The sequence below is a fragment of the Staurois parvus genome, unplaced genomic scaffold (assembly GCF_062004578.1).
Source record: "Staurois parvus isolate SC_StPar_1 unplaced genomic scaffold, SC_StPar_1.0 ptg000130l, whole genome shotgun sequence".
NCBI classification, from domain to species: Eukaryota; Metazoa; Chordata; class Amphibia; order Anura; family Ranidae; genus Staurois; species Staurois parvus.
Window position 1 is genome coordinate 319,754 of NW_028317926.1, and position 14,359 is coordinate 334,112.

At 39.7% G+C, this 14,359-nt stretch overlaps 1 long non-coding RNA gene across 3 annotated transcripts in view; it reads left to right on the top strand.

Moving 5' to 3' along the window:
- Positions 1-13,399, top strand: part of LOC149466413 (uncharacterized) — a 79,153-nt gene extending 65,754 nt beyond the window's left edge. For all 3 annotated transcript variants that reach the window (XR_016312066.1, XR_016312067.1, XR_016312068.1), the window contains one exon: positions 11,831-13,399. This is a non-coding gene — a long non-coding RNA (uncharacterized LOC149466413). The remainder of the gene's footprint in view (positions 1-11,830) is intronic.
- Positions 13,400-14,359: the final 960 nt, after the last annotated feature.

Consider the following 14,359-nt stretch of genomic DNA (forward strand, 5'->3'; position numbering starts at 1 on the left):
ATCTACAACCCTGGAGCACAGCAAAGAGGTGGGTTTTCACTGGAAAGGCACATCTCCTACAGACTGCCTTGTTTATAGAAGTGTCCCTGCTATAAAACAGTCACTTTAACTACCTGCCCTCTGGAAGACTTACCCCCTTCATGACCAGGCCATTTATGTCCTTTTTTCACACAAATAGAGTTTTATTTTGGTGGCATTTGATCACCTCTACTTTTTGTGCTATAAACAAAATAAGACCGAACATTTTGAAAAAAAACTATATTTTTCACTTTTGCTTATAAGAAATATCCAATAAACTCAGAGTTAGTCATACATTTAATTGAAATGTATTATGCTGCATGTTTTTGGTAAAAAAAAATCTCAATACATATGTAGCGTCTACAAACTATGGTATATATATTGGAATTTACACAGCTTTTACTTTCTGACTGTCTATCACATTTCTTGAGGTGCTAAAATGCCAGGGCAGTACAAACTCCCCCCAAATTACCCCTTTTTGGAAAGCAGACACCCCAAGGATTTGCAAAGAGGCATATTGAGTCCATGGAACATTTTATTTTTTGCCACAAATGTTTTGAAAATGACATTTTTTTTACAAAAAGTTGGCACTTTAATGATATATTGCTTAGACGTTTTGGCAGCCTAGCTACATACAGGCCCCCAAAATGCAATGACACCTCCAGGCTTTCAAAGGGCATATTTCCTCATATCAATTCACAGTTTTGGAGACCCTAAAATTCCAGGATAGTACAACCCCCCCCAAATGACCCCTTTTTGGAAAGTAGACACCCCAACAGGGGCGGACTGACCATTCGAGCACTTGGGCACTGTCCGAGGGCCCGGGGTCATTAGAGGCCCCATGAAATGCCCCTGGTACCTTTTTTATAGACTTTTTGGGTGTGCTTTGAGTGTGGGCAAGAACACAGGGGCCCCATGATCCCCTATTGCCCAGGGGCCCCATGAGTTGTCAGTCCGCCCCTGCACCCCAAGGAATTTGATAAGAGGCATGGTGACTGTTTTACAGATATCATTTTTCTCACAGGGTTTTGAAAATGAAAAGAAAAAATACATTTTCGTTTTCTTTCTTTGTTTTCCAAAAACATGTGGCAACAAATGAAATCTGCAAAATACTCACCATGCCTCTTAGCAAATACCTTGGAGTGTCTACTTTCCAAAAAGGGGTCATTTGGAAGGGGGTCTTCTACTATCCTGGCATTTCAGGGCTAACATTAGAAACTTATACCACATACCACCCACTCCATATGCCACATACCCCCACCCCAAGTCTTTTCTGACATTTTTTTGTTAATGTGAAAAAACTGTTTTCTTGCTAGAAAATTACTATGAACCCCCAAACATTATATATTTTTTTAAAATAGAGGTCCTAGAGAATAAAACAGTTGGTGCTGAAATTGTTTACGTCACACAGTATTTGCACAGCGATTTTTCAACCAAAACTCTTTTGGGAAAAATACACTTTTTAGAATTTTAATGCACAAAAACACAATATATTGCCCAATTGTTTGATAAAATATAAAAAAATGATGTGCTGAGTAAATGGATACCAAACATGACATACCTGTACATTAAAATTGCACATGCCTGTGCATGGGTGACAAAGTACATACATTTTTAATATCGATAGGCAACGCTTTAAAAGCCTTTACAGGTCACCAATTTATATTTACACAGGAGGTCTTGTATTAGAATTATGCCTCGATGTGATGTTCACGGTGATACCTCACATGCATGGTGCAATCTCTCTTTACATACTGATATAGGACCAATGCTTGCATTCGCCTTTGTGCACAAGCATGAGAAGCGGGAGGGTCAGGGGTGATTTTTTTTCTTTAATTTAGTTTTTTTTATTTTTTACCCTGTCAATTTTTATTTTTTTTGATCACTTTTATTATTATCACAGTGAATGTAAATATCCCCCGTGATAGCAATAGGCAGTGACAGGTACTCTTTTCTAAGAAATCCGAGGTCAATTAGACTCTAGATATCTCCTCTGCCCTTAAAGCATTTGATCACACCAAGATCAGTGTGATCAGATGTTTTCCCAATTTAAAAATGGCACTGTTAAAGTCCTGCATAACAGAAATGATGACATGTTTGTAGTTTCCAGTTTCTTAGGCCATAGAGATGATTGGAGCCATTTTGGTTTCTGATCAGCTCTATGGTCAGCCAGCGGAACTGCCGGCTGCATTCTCAGATTCCTTTGTGAGACGGGAGAACCCAAGAAAACTGTGGAAGGCGTCAGGAGGGGCTTGTAAAAACAATCCAGCAGCTAATTGGCCACTATGATTGCTTTTACGTGAAAGCAGACCACCAGCTGAAGAAAATGATACTAGGATGATGCCTGTAGCTTTATCCTAGTATAACCACTCAAAGTCCAGTGATGTACCAGTACATTGCTGGCCCATGTTAGGTATATTTGTAACAGCAGAGAACATGAGCATATGATGAATCGGGTCTGTGGACCAATATGACCGCAATTCAATTTTTTTGTAATGCCCATGCTGAAGGTTAGGCCCCAAAAAGTATTAAATTCAGAAACCCTGAAAGGCTTCCATGCGAATTGTCTGGCATATACATTGCTTTGGCCCACAATCAATTAGTAGAAATTGTCCATGAAAAACTGCGGAGGAGCTAAACGCTAGTGCTGACTGCGAACAGGTCTGATCCTGCCAACACTGCATTTTTGGGGACACTATACAAAAGGAAATACTAGTGTAGTTCTGTTCATGATCATTATATTGATCTGTACAACACACAATACTAGTAATGGCGGTGATCAGCAACCTATACCGTGAGTGCGATAGTGTGCGGGCAATCTAACATTAGCTGACGCCGGCGATAACTGACCCTGACGCTATCTGATGTCGCTAGTGACAGTAATACAGTGAACAGTGAAAAATTCTATATACAGTACTAACACTGTACTAATGGCACTGGCTGGATGACAGGGTGATTAAAGAGTTATATGTGCTAATCTAACATGTATGTAAAATGTAGTGCTTTTACTCTGTGCCGTGTTCTCTCTTCACTCCCTGGAACGACGGGGGGATAGCAGGGGGCGCAGATGCGTTCACACCCAAAACAGAAAGCGAGGTAAAATTTTGTCGCTTTGACCAGAGCTGCTGATCACGCACAAAATGCGGGTAATCGGTCGGCAAGTAGTTAAAAAAAAACTTTTTTTTTTTTTAATTCTCAATACAGTATTTTTTATTTTATTTTTTTAAACTTTTTTTATTATAATTTAAAAAAAAACTCATATCAGAATAGTACAATGTTACCATAGTAACATTGTACTACTGTGGGGGAAGGGCGGGGGGTGATCAGGGATTTTTTTCTTCACACTTTGCTTTGCAGGAGAGATAAAGGTCATTTCGCCTGCAATGAAAGCTTGCTGTCATGAACCTAACTCATTCATGAATAGTTTTTGATAGCTCAGGATAGTGATCTAGGAAGAGAAGCAGAGTTGTTATGAATCAGATAACAGTTTTGCTAACATTGTAATCAAGTGATCGCATTGTGATCACATGATCACTGAGTCCTGCTGTGTCTGCTGGACACAGTAGTTGCGGGTGGGCAGCGCTGCACGCCCACTCGGTTAGCACAGCCAGAGTGACGTACTCGTACATCGCTTTGCCTGTAGCTGCTGCCTTTCCGCAGTACATTGCGGGTGGGAAGTGGTTAAAGTGTTACTAAACCCACAACAGTAAAATCAGTCTGTATATGCAGCAAAGCATGCTTGTTATACTCACTGTGGAACCTAAGGGGTTAACCCTCTGCATTGTGTAAAACGACTGTTTGAACCTGTCTTCTCTGATCCTCCCCTTCTTTTACTGTCCCCAGTCCATCTGCTGATAGAACAGAGCTCTAGGAGTCACTCTGCACATGCTCAGTTTAGTCTGTTTTTTTTTTTTCTTTGGGAGGATGCATATGATCAGCACATGGCCAATCAGCACTGTCCAGACAGCGGGTCAGGTCCTTTAAAACCAGAAATCTTAGAAGTCTGCCAGCATTGGCAGCTACCCTAACCCCTTCACGCTGGCCGCATGCAAATGTGCGGCCTCCCAGCGTCTGGGCCTAGACGCCGAGCGGCCACACATTTGCGTTCATGTAACAAAAAAGATATGTGCTGAGAGCGCGCACCCTACGTGCTCCCAGCACACATGTGAGGTACGCACGAAAAGGTACCGGTCCACTCTTTCGATCGGGACCTTTCCCGATCATGTGACCGGCCGTGACATGATGTTACGGTGGCCACATGACACTAAGCCACTCCCCGCCCCACCCACCTCCCGGCGCAGGAACTCCTCTTCATGCCCGGGACGATCCGACGTGAAAGGGTTAATTATGTCCTCACAGGTTCACTTTAACTAAAATGAATACATCTCAGATACAGTGTATACATCTTTAAATAATTTCCTTAGCTACTAAAAATATTCTACTGACACCGAAGTCTTGTGTACATGCATATAGATCCCTATGCTCATAAACAACAGAGCACAGCAAGAACAATTGCTGTATCATTTGAATAAAGTGAAACTGACATTGGTTTAAGTGTTGCCTCTTTGGCCCCCATTTAGATCATTATGTGCTCATCTCTTTGCTTTTACATGTCTAATTTTATTATCTAAAAGGCTTTCAATTGCACATTCGACAATCACTTCGTACTTGTTTATATCTGTTGTGCCACATGGCCTCTGTAGGCGGCCTTCTGTTTTTCAAAGTGGCAGCATAATGACAGCATGAAACATGCAACAGTGGATGATATAAAAAGTTAAATTGGACCTTTATTTATAAACACAGATAACTAAATACAAGTGGGGTTCAAGTCAACTCGGGACTTTTCATTTTACAGGTATAAAAAGGGTACTACACGCAATAGTAAGTGGCAAGTGTGTCCTATTACTGATAGGCGGTGCACATGTCTCGGGTGAGTCCAGAGACCATTAATGAAAATGGCAGACAGCAGTGTTAGTGCATGCATGGAACAGCGTGTGGTGATGAAGTTTCTTGTGAACAAAGGCATAAAACCCGCAGATCTACAGAAGACCTCAAGTACAGTACGGCGATGAGACGCTCAGCCACAGTAAGACATTTTAATGCTGTAAATGTTACAAAGATGGTCGTACGACCATCAGCGATGATCATGGCCATGATGGTTCCCAGCCCACAGCATTCATTCCTGTGAACATGCAGTGTGTGGAACACCTGATCCTGGAAAATGGACGCATGACCTGTCATGAAATTGCAGAGATGAATCTTTCTGTGGGAACGGTGAACACAATAATGATGAAGTGAAGCAGGCTGTCCTAGGATGGTTCAGACGTACTGACAAGTCTTTCTATGCCGGAGCTTTCCAGGCATTGGTTAAACGCTGGGATAAGTGTATATATGTAGCAGGGGAGTATGTTGAAAAATAAATGCAGGTTCCACTCCTTGAAATTGATTGGGAAATTGCAAATTACATATTTCCTTATTAATGTTGGCCTCTCAAATGTTTGAAATTGCCTCCATGCCTAGGGCTATACAAGGACAAGGTCTGATTACCTTAATCGCCTTCTGTCCGCCGTATAAGGAAATGACGGGCGCAAGGCAGTTCTCTTGTTCTGGGGAACGGGGGCGTGCAGCGTGGCAATTTGTGGTGCGCTGTGTCCCAGGGAGATCAATGGAGAGAGCCGAAGACGTTGGCTCTGTCATGTGATCAGCTGTGTCCAATCACAGCTGATCGCATGTAAATAAGGAAATGCCAGTTATCGTCATTTCTCTCCTCATGAGCTGTCATGCTGACAGCTTGTGAGGAAAACAGAGCCGGTAATCGGCATTACTCAGATGGGACATCTACACTGATCATCAGGGCACTGATGATCAGTATAGCCCCATCATTGTCACCTGTCATTGTCCATCAATGCCACCTGTCAGTGCTCATCAATGCCACCTGCCAGTGCCCATCAGTGCCACATCAATGCCACATAGCAGTGCCTACCAGTGCACATCAATCCCACATATAAGTACCCATCTGACCTGCCTTTCAGTGCCACCTATCAATGCCAGTCAGTGCCACCTATCAGTGCCATACATGAGTGCTGCCTTTCAGTGTCCATCAGTGATGCCTGTCAATGCTCATCAGTGCCACCTACCAGTGCCCATCAGTGCCACCTATCAGTGCAGCCTATCAGTGCCCATCACTGCAGCCTCATTAGCGCACATCAGTGAAGGCGAAAAACCACTTATTTACAAAATTTTATAACAGAAACTAAGAAAAAACTAAGAAAAAACATTTTTTTTTCAAAATTTTCAGTTGTTTTTGGTTTGCTTAGCAAAAAATAAAAACCCCAGAGGTGATTAAATACCACCAAAAGAAAGCTCTATCTGTCTAAAAAAAATTATAAAAATTTCATATGGGTACAGTGTTGCATGACTGCGCAATTATCATTCAAAGTGCGACAGCACTGAGAGCTGAAAATTGGCCTGGGCAGGAAGGGGGTATAAGTGCCCTGTAGGCAAGTGGTAAATAACAAAGGAATGTGACTATTTGGAAAAGCCGAGCCAGACCACTGATCTCCTTTTTGTTTGCATAGAAGGTGGGCTGTCGATTGCTTGCACACAAGTCCAGTATATAACACACAGCTAGACTGGAAATATTTGTCACGACGCAGAGCTTGCATTAAGCATGCATCTGTTCTGACCATTGGCCATGACATATAATGAAGGGACCCGTGGTGGAAACAGCATCTTTAGTTAAGTATTCTTGTTAGATTTTCTTTATCTTTATCTGTATCTGCCATTACTTGTAATAAATGTTTTAAGTATTTGTGTGATCTCTCTTTGCACATATTCAATACAACCCCATAACCCCTCATATGTACCCCTTGTGGCAGCAAAGTAGTTGGTATGTTGAGCAAGTAAAATAAGCCTTGAAGCTAAATTTGAGGCAAACATCACAGTTGAAATATAGAAATAAGTTTTACCTGCCAAGGATTCCAATTCCTGTTCATCAATTTCTGAGATTTACACAACAGATGACAGAGCTAGGCTGGTGGTTTGACTTTTCTCTGCTGAAGTTATGCAATACAGCTTGGTATCCTTCCTGCCTCCAGCCTGTGATTGGATAGTGAGGAAACAGCAGCATACTGATTAGGTCAGCAAACTGCTCTTTCCTTGTCAGCATACTTGTATGCAGCACGCATGCATTGGTTCCTAGTTCCCCACATGGAAGAAAAATATATTTGAAATATATTTAAAAAATATTCTTCCCAAATATATTGACATATATTTGAAATGCTACAATTTTGGCCATATTCAATATATTTCAAAATATATTTCAATAAATACATATATAAAAAAGTACCATATAAAAACGTTATTTTAACATTTATGTTTACATATATTTGTAAATACATTCCAAAAATATAGATTAAATGTATTTTTAAAGACATACAGTATATTTGAAAATGTATTTTTAAAAATATTTTTTATATATTTTGTAATAAATAAAAAACAATTTTCAGAATTCCAACACACAGTATATATATATATATATATATATATATATATATTTTTATATATTGAATATGGACAAAATTATGGTATTTCAAATATATGTCAATATATTTGGGAATAATATTTTTAAAATATATTTAAAATATATTTTTCTTCCATGTGGGCATGGTGGTCTTAAGTGGACATGTGCAGTAGTTTTAAATATATATATACTGTATGTTGAAATGCGTTTTTATTACAAAATATATGAAAAATATTTTTAAAAATACATTTCAAATATACTGTATGTCTTTAAAAGTACAAATCTATATTTTTGGAATGTATTTACAAATATATGGAAAAATATATGTTAAAATTACTTTTTTATATGTTAAAAAAAATCTGAAGAATATATTTCAAAATAATATATTTTAAAAAATATTATTTTTTTAATATGTTCTTCAGATTTTTATACATATTTATTGAAATATATTTTTAAATATATTGAATATGACCAAAATGGTAGCATTTCAAATATATGTCAATATATTTGGGAAGAATATTTTTTTATTATTTTATATTATATATATATTTAAAATTTTTCTTCCATATGGGTCTCCTCCTCCTCTCCTAGTAGAGCAATGCCAAGCAAGAAACACTTTGAGTGGAGTGGGCCAGGATTTATTCTGCTGGAATTTTACTTCTGTCTGGAAACCTGTTGTGGAGTTCTATTCCAAAACAGGTCATCAACTACATTATATATGTATTCCTACAGAAAAAAAAGACATACCACTGTGCTTTCTATCATATTTTAATGTATTCTTTATATTAATAAAAAGATAATATAAAGTTTAATAAACAGATTGATGTGTAGCCCTGTCTGGGGGCCCTTTTTCAGAAGAGAACCATGACCTCACCACAGCTCATTTTAACCTCCTCTGTTGGCAATTGAATTCAGGGAGAGGGGAGCTACAGGAGGGAGCTGATTGACTGTTCTTGGTCATTTAGGAAGCTGTGGTGGCCCTAACCACCTGAGAAAGTTGGCTGGCAAGGGTTAAACTCACACACTGGACCCAGGGAGAGCTGCTGAAATGAGCTGAGGGAGGGAACTCAGAGAACGCCATGCAGTGGCTATGCAGTGGTGAGAGGGGTAGAGCAGGAACTGGGGGTGTGCTATATGCCTAGAGGAGACAGCAGGGAACAACAGGGCAGAACCGAGGACATGGAATGCGCAGGCTTGAGAGGTAGCAAACTGTGCAGACTAAGTGTAGTGGTTATATAAACATTTATCAAAGGAAGACAATTGGCAACTCATATGGAGTAAGATGAATTATGCTTCTCAAAAGATTCCCAGTTATGGAGGACACCAAAGAAACTGTCACAGTTAATACACTGGATAAGGTCTAGATGGCACCTGCAATAGCTAAGAGAGATGGTAAAGGAGCATCAATCTGAGTTCAGCAAGGTGGAGAGGTGAACATAGCACAGAATAACTGGCAACTCACAGTGCTGTGGATATTGATACAAGCCAGGATGGATCTATGCTTTCATGTTGTTTACGCCAAATTATGACCCTACCATCTGAATTTTGCAGCAACCAGTCTGCCCATTCTCCTCTGACCTCTGACATCAATAAAGCATTTTTGTGCACACAACTGCCAATCCCTGGATATATTCTCTTTTTTGGACCATTCTCTGTAAAATACTAGAGATGGTTGTGCTTGCAAATTCCAGTAGATCAGCAGTTTTTGAAATACTCAGACCTTCCTGTCTGGCACCAACAACCATGCCACGTTCAAAGTCACTTAAATTCCCTTTTTTGCATATTCTGATGCTCGGTTTGCCTTCACCAGGTCTAGATGCCTAAATACATTGAGTTGCTGCCATGTGATTGGCTAATTAGCAATTTGTGTTACCAAGCAATTGAACAGGTGTACCCAAAAAAGTGGTCAATGAGTGTAAATAATCAAATAAATTAATTAATCACAAAATATATGTAATAAAGCATGATGGTGGTTGGGCAATTATTAAGACTTAAATAACTTATCAAAAATGAAAGTACAACTCAAAGTATTGAAACACCCCTCCAAATCATTGGATTCTTCAGGTGTTCCAATCACCTCCATGGCCACAGGTGTATAAAACAAGCACCTAGGCATGCGACTGCTTCTACAAACATTTGTGTGCACTGAACTGTCTGCAGAGTCAATAGCTAAAACCTCCAAACTTCATGTGGCCTTCAGATTAGCACAATAGCAGTGCGTAGAGCATTTCATGGAATGGGTTTCCATGGCCAAGCAGCTGCATCCAAGCCTTACATCACCAAGCATAATTCAAAGTGTTGAAAGCAGTGGTTTAAAGCACGCTGCCACTGGACTCTAGAGCAGTGGAGATGTGTTTTCTGGAGTGACAAATCATGCTTCTGTCTGGCAACCTGATGGATGTGTCTGGGTTTGGTGTTTGTCAGGAGAACGGTACTTGCATTATGCCAAGTATAAAATTTGGTGGAGGAGGGATTATGGTGTGGGGTTGTTTTTCAGGGGTTGGGCTTGGCCCTTTAGTTCCGGTGAAGGGAACTCTTAAGCTGTCAGCTTACCAAGAGATTTTGGACAATTTCATGCTCCCAACTTTGTGGAAAGAGTTTGGGGATGGCCCCTTCCTGGTCCAACATGACTGTGCACCAGTGCACAAAGCAAGGTCCATAAAGACATGGATGAGCGACTTTCCGGTGGAAGAACTTGACTGGCCTGCACAGAGTCCTGACCTCAACACCTTTGGGATGAATTAGAGTGGAGACTGTGAGCTAGGCCTTCTCGTCCGATATCAGTGCCTGACCTCACAAATGTGCTTCTAGAAAAATAGTCAAAAATTCCCATAGACACACTCCTAAACCTTGTGGACAGCCTTCCCAGAAGAGTTGTTGTCAAACATTCCCATAGACACACTCCTAAACCTTGTGGACAGCCTTCCCAGAAGAGCTGTTATAGCTGCAAAGGGTGGGCCAACTCAATATTGAACCTTACGGACTAAGACTGGGATGCCATTAGTTCACACAAGTTCAGGTGTGTGTAAAGGCAGGCGTCCCAATATTTTTGGCAATATAGTGTATGATGCTAAACTCCTATTCGACAAAAAGAGAAAAAAGAGAGGGGGAATTTAAACAACACCTGTGCTACTACCCATTTGGACTAGTTCACATTGTCTTAGGAGCAAAGAACAAACCTAAATCTAACATTCCTTTTTGGCTTGTGAGTATATTTGTATGTTTTACCTTTTAATTAAGTGCTGGAGAAAATGCACTTGGCATTGTGCCATTTTTGTTCTTTGTTGCCTTTCCCAGCAACTTGCCAGCATTGCAGAGGCCATCAGAGACAGTGCAGATTACTCTTCACCTGCATCCTTCCTGTCTGATGGAGCAGCCTTCCGAGTCCAGACGGGATCCAGAAGGACGTTTATCAAAGGCCAGAATGTTGAGTAGCTTTTGACCTTTCTGACATTCTGTGCATAAACCTGTAAGAGGACATTACTTCATGTGACAAAGCTCATTTAAAATGGATAACTTCATCCTTTATTGTTTGCTACAATGGGACACTTTGCAAAAGCACCATTTTACCTTATGGATTACAGATACTTTCTGGTGAAGGATGAGTACTCCACTCAATGTGTATGCTGCTGCTCCAAGTGGGTCCACCACACAATCCTTTCACCTCCTGTGTATTCAGTGGCAAGCACCGCTCTTCCAGGCATGTGGAACAAATGCAATAGGATTCAAGGTCTACATGCTTACAACAAACGTCGACACAGTGGGATCAAGGAAACCTAGTCAACGTGTTTCACACTGCTAGCGCTTATTAATGAATAAGCAATAGCAGCACGAAATGTGTTGACTGTGTTTCCATGCTCCCAAGGTGTCCACTTTCAATGTATATGGTGGTTTAAAGATTATCAATAAAGTGGATGCAGTTTTCAAGTGTATGTGCTCCACTGTAGAGTTTAGAGCCCAAATGCTAGCAGTTAGACACCTTTAGCTAGGCGTATTCCTCTCACACTGATTGAAGGATATTTGCTGTGTTGTACTGCTGTTGTTGTTTTTTTTGGTCTCATTCTCCACTAGTCCAGTGCATTCAAGGCAAAGCCTTGGGTCACTGGGGGGGTGAACAGAACACACACCATCACCAAACTCCTCACCATACTATTGTATGGTATCACTGGTTTTGATCCCCTGCATTTGGTATTTGTCAGTCCTGTTAACCACCTCTTTTCTTGAGCATTTTTTCCAGTTTCAGAAAAACTATTTTTATTGCCATTGGTATGTTTTTGAGTTTATCTTCAGGCTGGGTCATCACTGGAAATGGTAGGAGCTCCTGCAAACATGTGTGCTACAGATGAAAAGCTAATCTCTCTCCCAAAAGGGCTATGGCAATCTCGATGCAAGATTTGCACACAGCAGAAAAGAAGCAGAGGGTGGATGACTGAACTGTGCCCAATTACTTAAAGAGAACTTTGGGAAGTTTGGGACTGGAAGTGCGTCATCTGGTGTCTGCTCTTATACCACAGACAGGAACGAAAGTGGAGCCTGTTACTATGGGAAATTATGTCACCACAAGTTTTCTTAATCCAGCCTCTAGAGGACCGAACAAGATGCCATCTTACTGTAGCCACAGACAGACTGAAGCCATGTAGACTTCATCTTGACTTGCTTGCGGGCTGCGTGTGGTTGCAAGTGTTTTTTTGTTTTTTTCTTTCCTTATTTGATAAGTTTGCTATGTAACTATGACAAAAGTGAAGTGCATGACAGTATAAATAATCAAAGAAATTAATTAATCACAAAATATATGTAATGAAGCATGATGGTGGTTGGGCAATTGTTAAGACTTGAATAAATTATAAAAAATCCGGGCTATGGCAATCTCGATGCAAGATTTGCACACAGCAGAAAAGAAGCAGAGGGGGACTGAACCTTACCCAACTACATAAAGGGAACTTGTACTGAAGCTGTATGGATGCTGCTATTGCTGACCTTCCTTGAAAATTTTAATTCCCTGGCTGGAATGCTGATCTAATGTTTCCCTACATTCCGAGTCACTAACCTGATACAAGTATGCAGATTTGGAGCTGTGGTTTTTTTATTTCAATTTCCTTTATTATTGTTCTGGAACAATGTTTCATAATGTATTATAGCCAGAGAAACACAAGCAACTAGTATTTTCATAAGGTGGTAAATAATGGCTACCTCCATATTTCCCTTAGTACAGGTTCTCTTTACTTGTTCTTCAAAGCTTAGTAAGGTCTAGGCTAAGTGACTTCAGGGAATCTCTTCATACTGTTGTTATTAGGAAGTTTTTGGTTGCCTCCAATATAAGAGGAGGTCAACATCTGTCTGGGTGACACCATCAACTTTTATGATCTTTTTGTCTAATTCATCTATCACTTACAAATTAGAATATTAAATGTCACCTATGAAATTCAAAAAATACCAACTGTAAAGAGAAAACAGCTCAAAGGCACTAACCAGAATGTTTTCACCTTGTCTATTGTGTATAAACTACTCATAATCTATTAACTAGAATGTGGTTGAATGAATGATGCATAAATGTATGAAACATAAAACATACAGCAACCTAAAATATTCAACACATGGTTAAACTGCAGAAGTGTGCGGTATGCCATTGAGATTTATGTGTTCTATTTTAATGTTAAAAATTCTCCTCAAACACAAGTGGTTGTGCAAACTTTTAAAAAAATAAATAAATACATGCTTTCAAACAAATATCACTTTCAGACAGGATTATTGCTCATACTTTTTTATTAATGTGATGCCATTACACTTTTAGTCTAACCTTGACTTTTCCTCTACCTACTGTATTTGTTTTTAAAATAAAAAGAAAAATATCAAGTGTTATGGACGAGTTTTCTTCTTTTTTTTCACTTTTTGTAGTTTATTTTCAATTCCAGAAAGAAATCTTTGGTGGTATAAGAAATAAAAACTGCACTTTGATTACAGTCATGTTGGTAGAAAATGAAACCTCAAGGAAACCAGAAGCTGGGAGTATTCAATGCCTCAGGAGAAGGTGGATAAACAAATAGTCAAGTCCTGGTCAGGTCTTAGTATTTAAAGTAATACAAATTGTCAAGTCTGGTTAAATTCTGGTGTATAAAATGTGTTTGTCTCAAGGAGTCAACAAGATTAAAGGGAAATTCCTTTTTTTCATTTTATGCTTACCTCATTGGGTGTTAAATGATAAATGTGGTCAAAGCTTTTTTGGGCCTACTTCTCCTATGGATCACAGATTTCATTTGCACTCCTGGCTCAGCCTGAGCCAAGCTCTCCCACGTCCTCCACAGCCTGGCGCTCCATTGAGTGCTGGACCGGCAGAGCAGAGAGCCGATGGCTAACAGCTCAGAGAGGAGGGGAGAACTGAGTGATCAGCAGTGTTTTGATTGCTCACTTCTCAGTGCAGAGCCAGTGGGGGACAAACTTGGCTTTGGATCGATGCTGCGTCCACCTACGTGAGTATAATTTTCTTTTTTAACCACTTGCTCTCCAGAGGATTTACCCCCTTCCTGACCGGGCCATTTTTTTGAGTTACTTTAACTGACAATTGTGCAGTCATGCAATAGTGCACCCAAATTAAATTTATGTCCTTTTTTTCCCACAAATAGACTTTTTTGGTATTTGATTTCCTGTGCGTTTTTTATTTTTTGCGCTATAAAAAAAAGACAGTCAATTTTGAGAAATAAACAATATTTTTGACTTTTTGCTATTAAACATGTCCAGTAAAAAAAAATTTAAAAATCAAATTTTCTCATAAATTTAGGCCAAAATGTATTCTGCGAAATGTCTTTGCTAAAAAAAATCCCA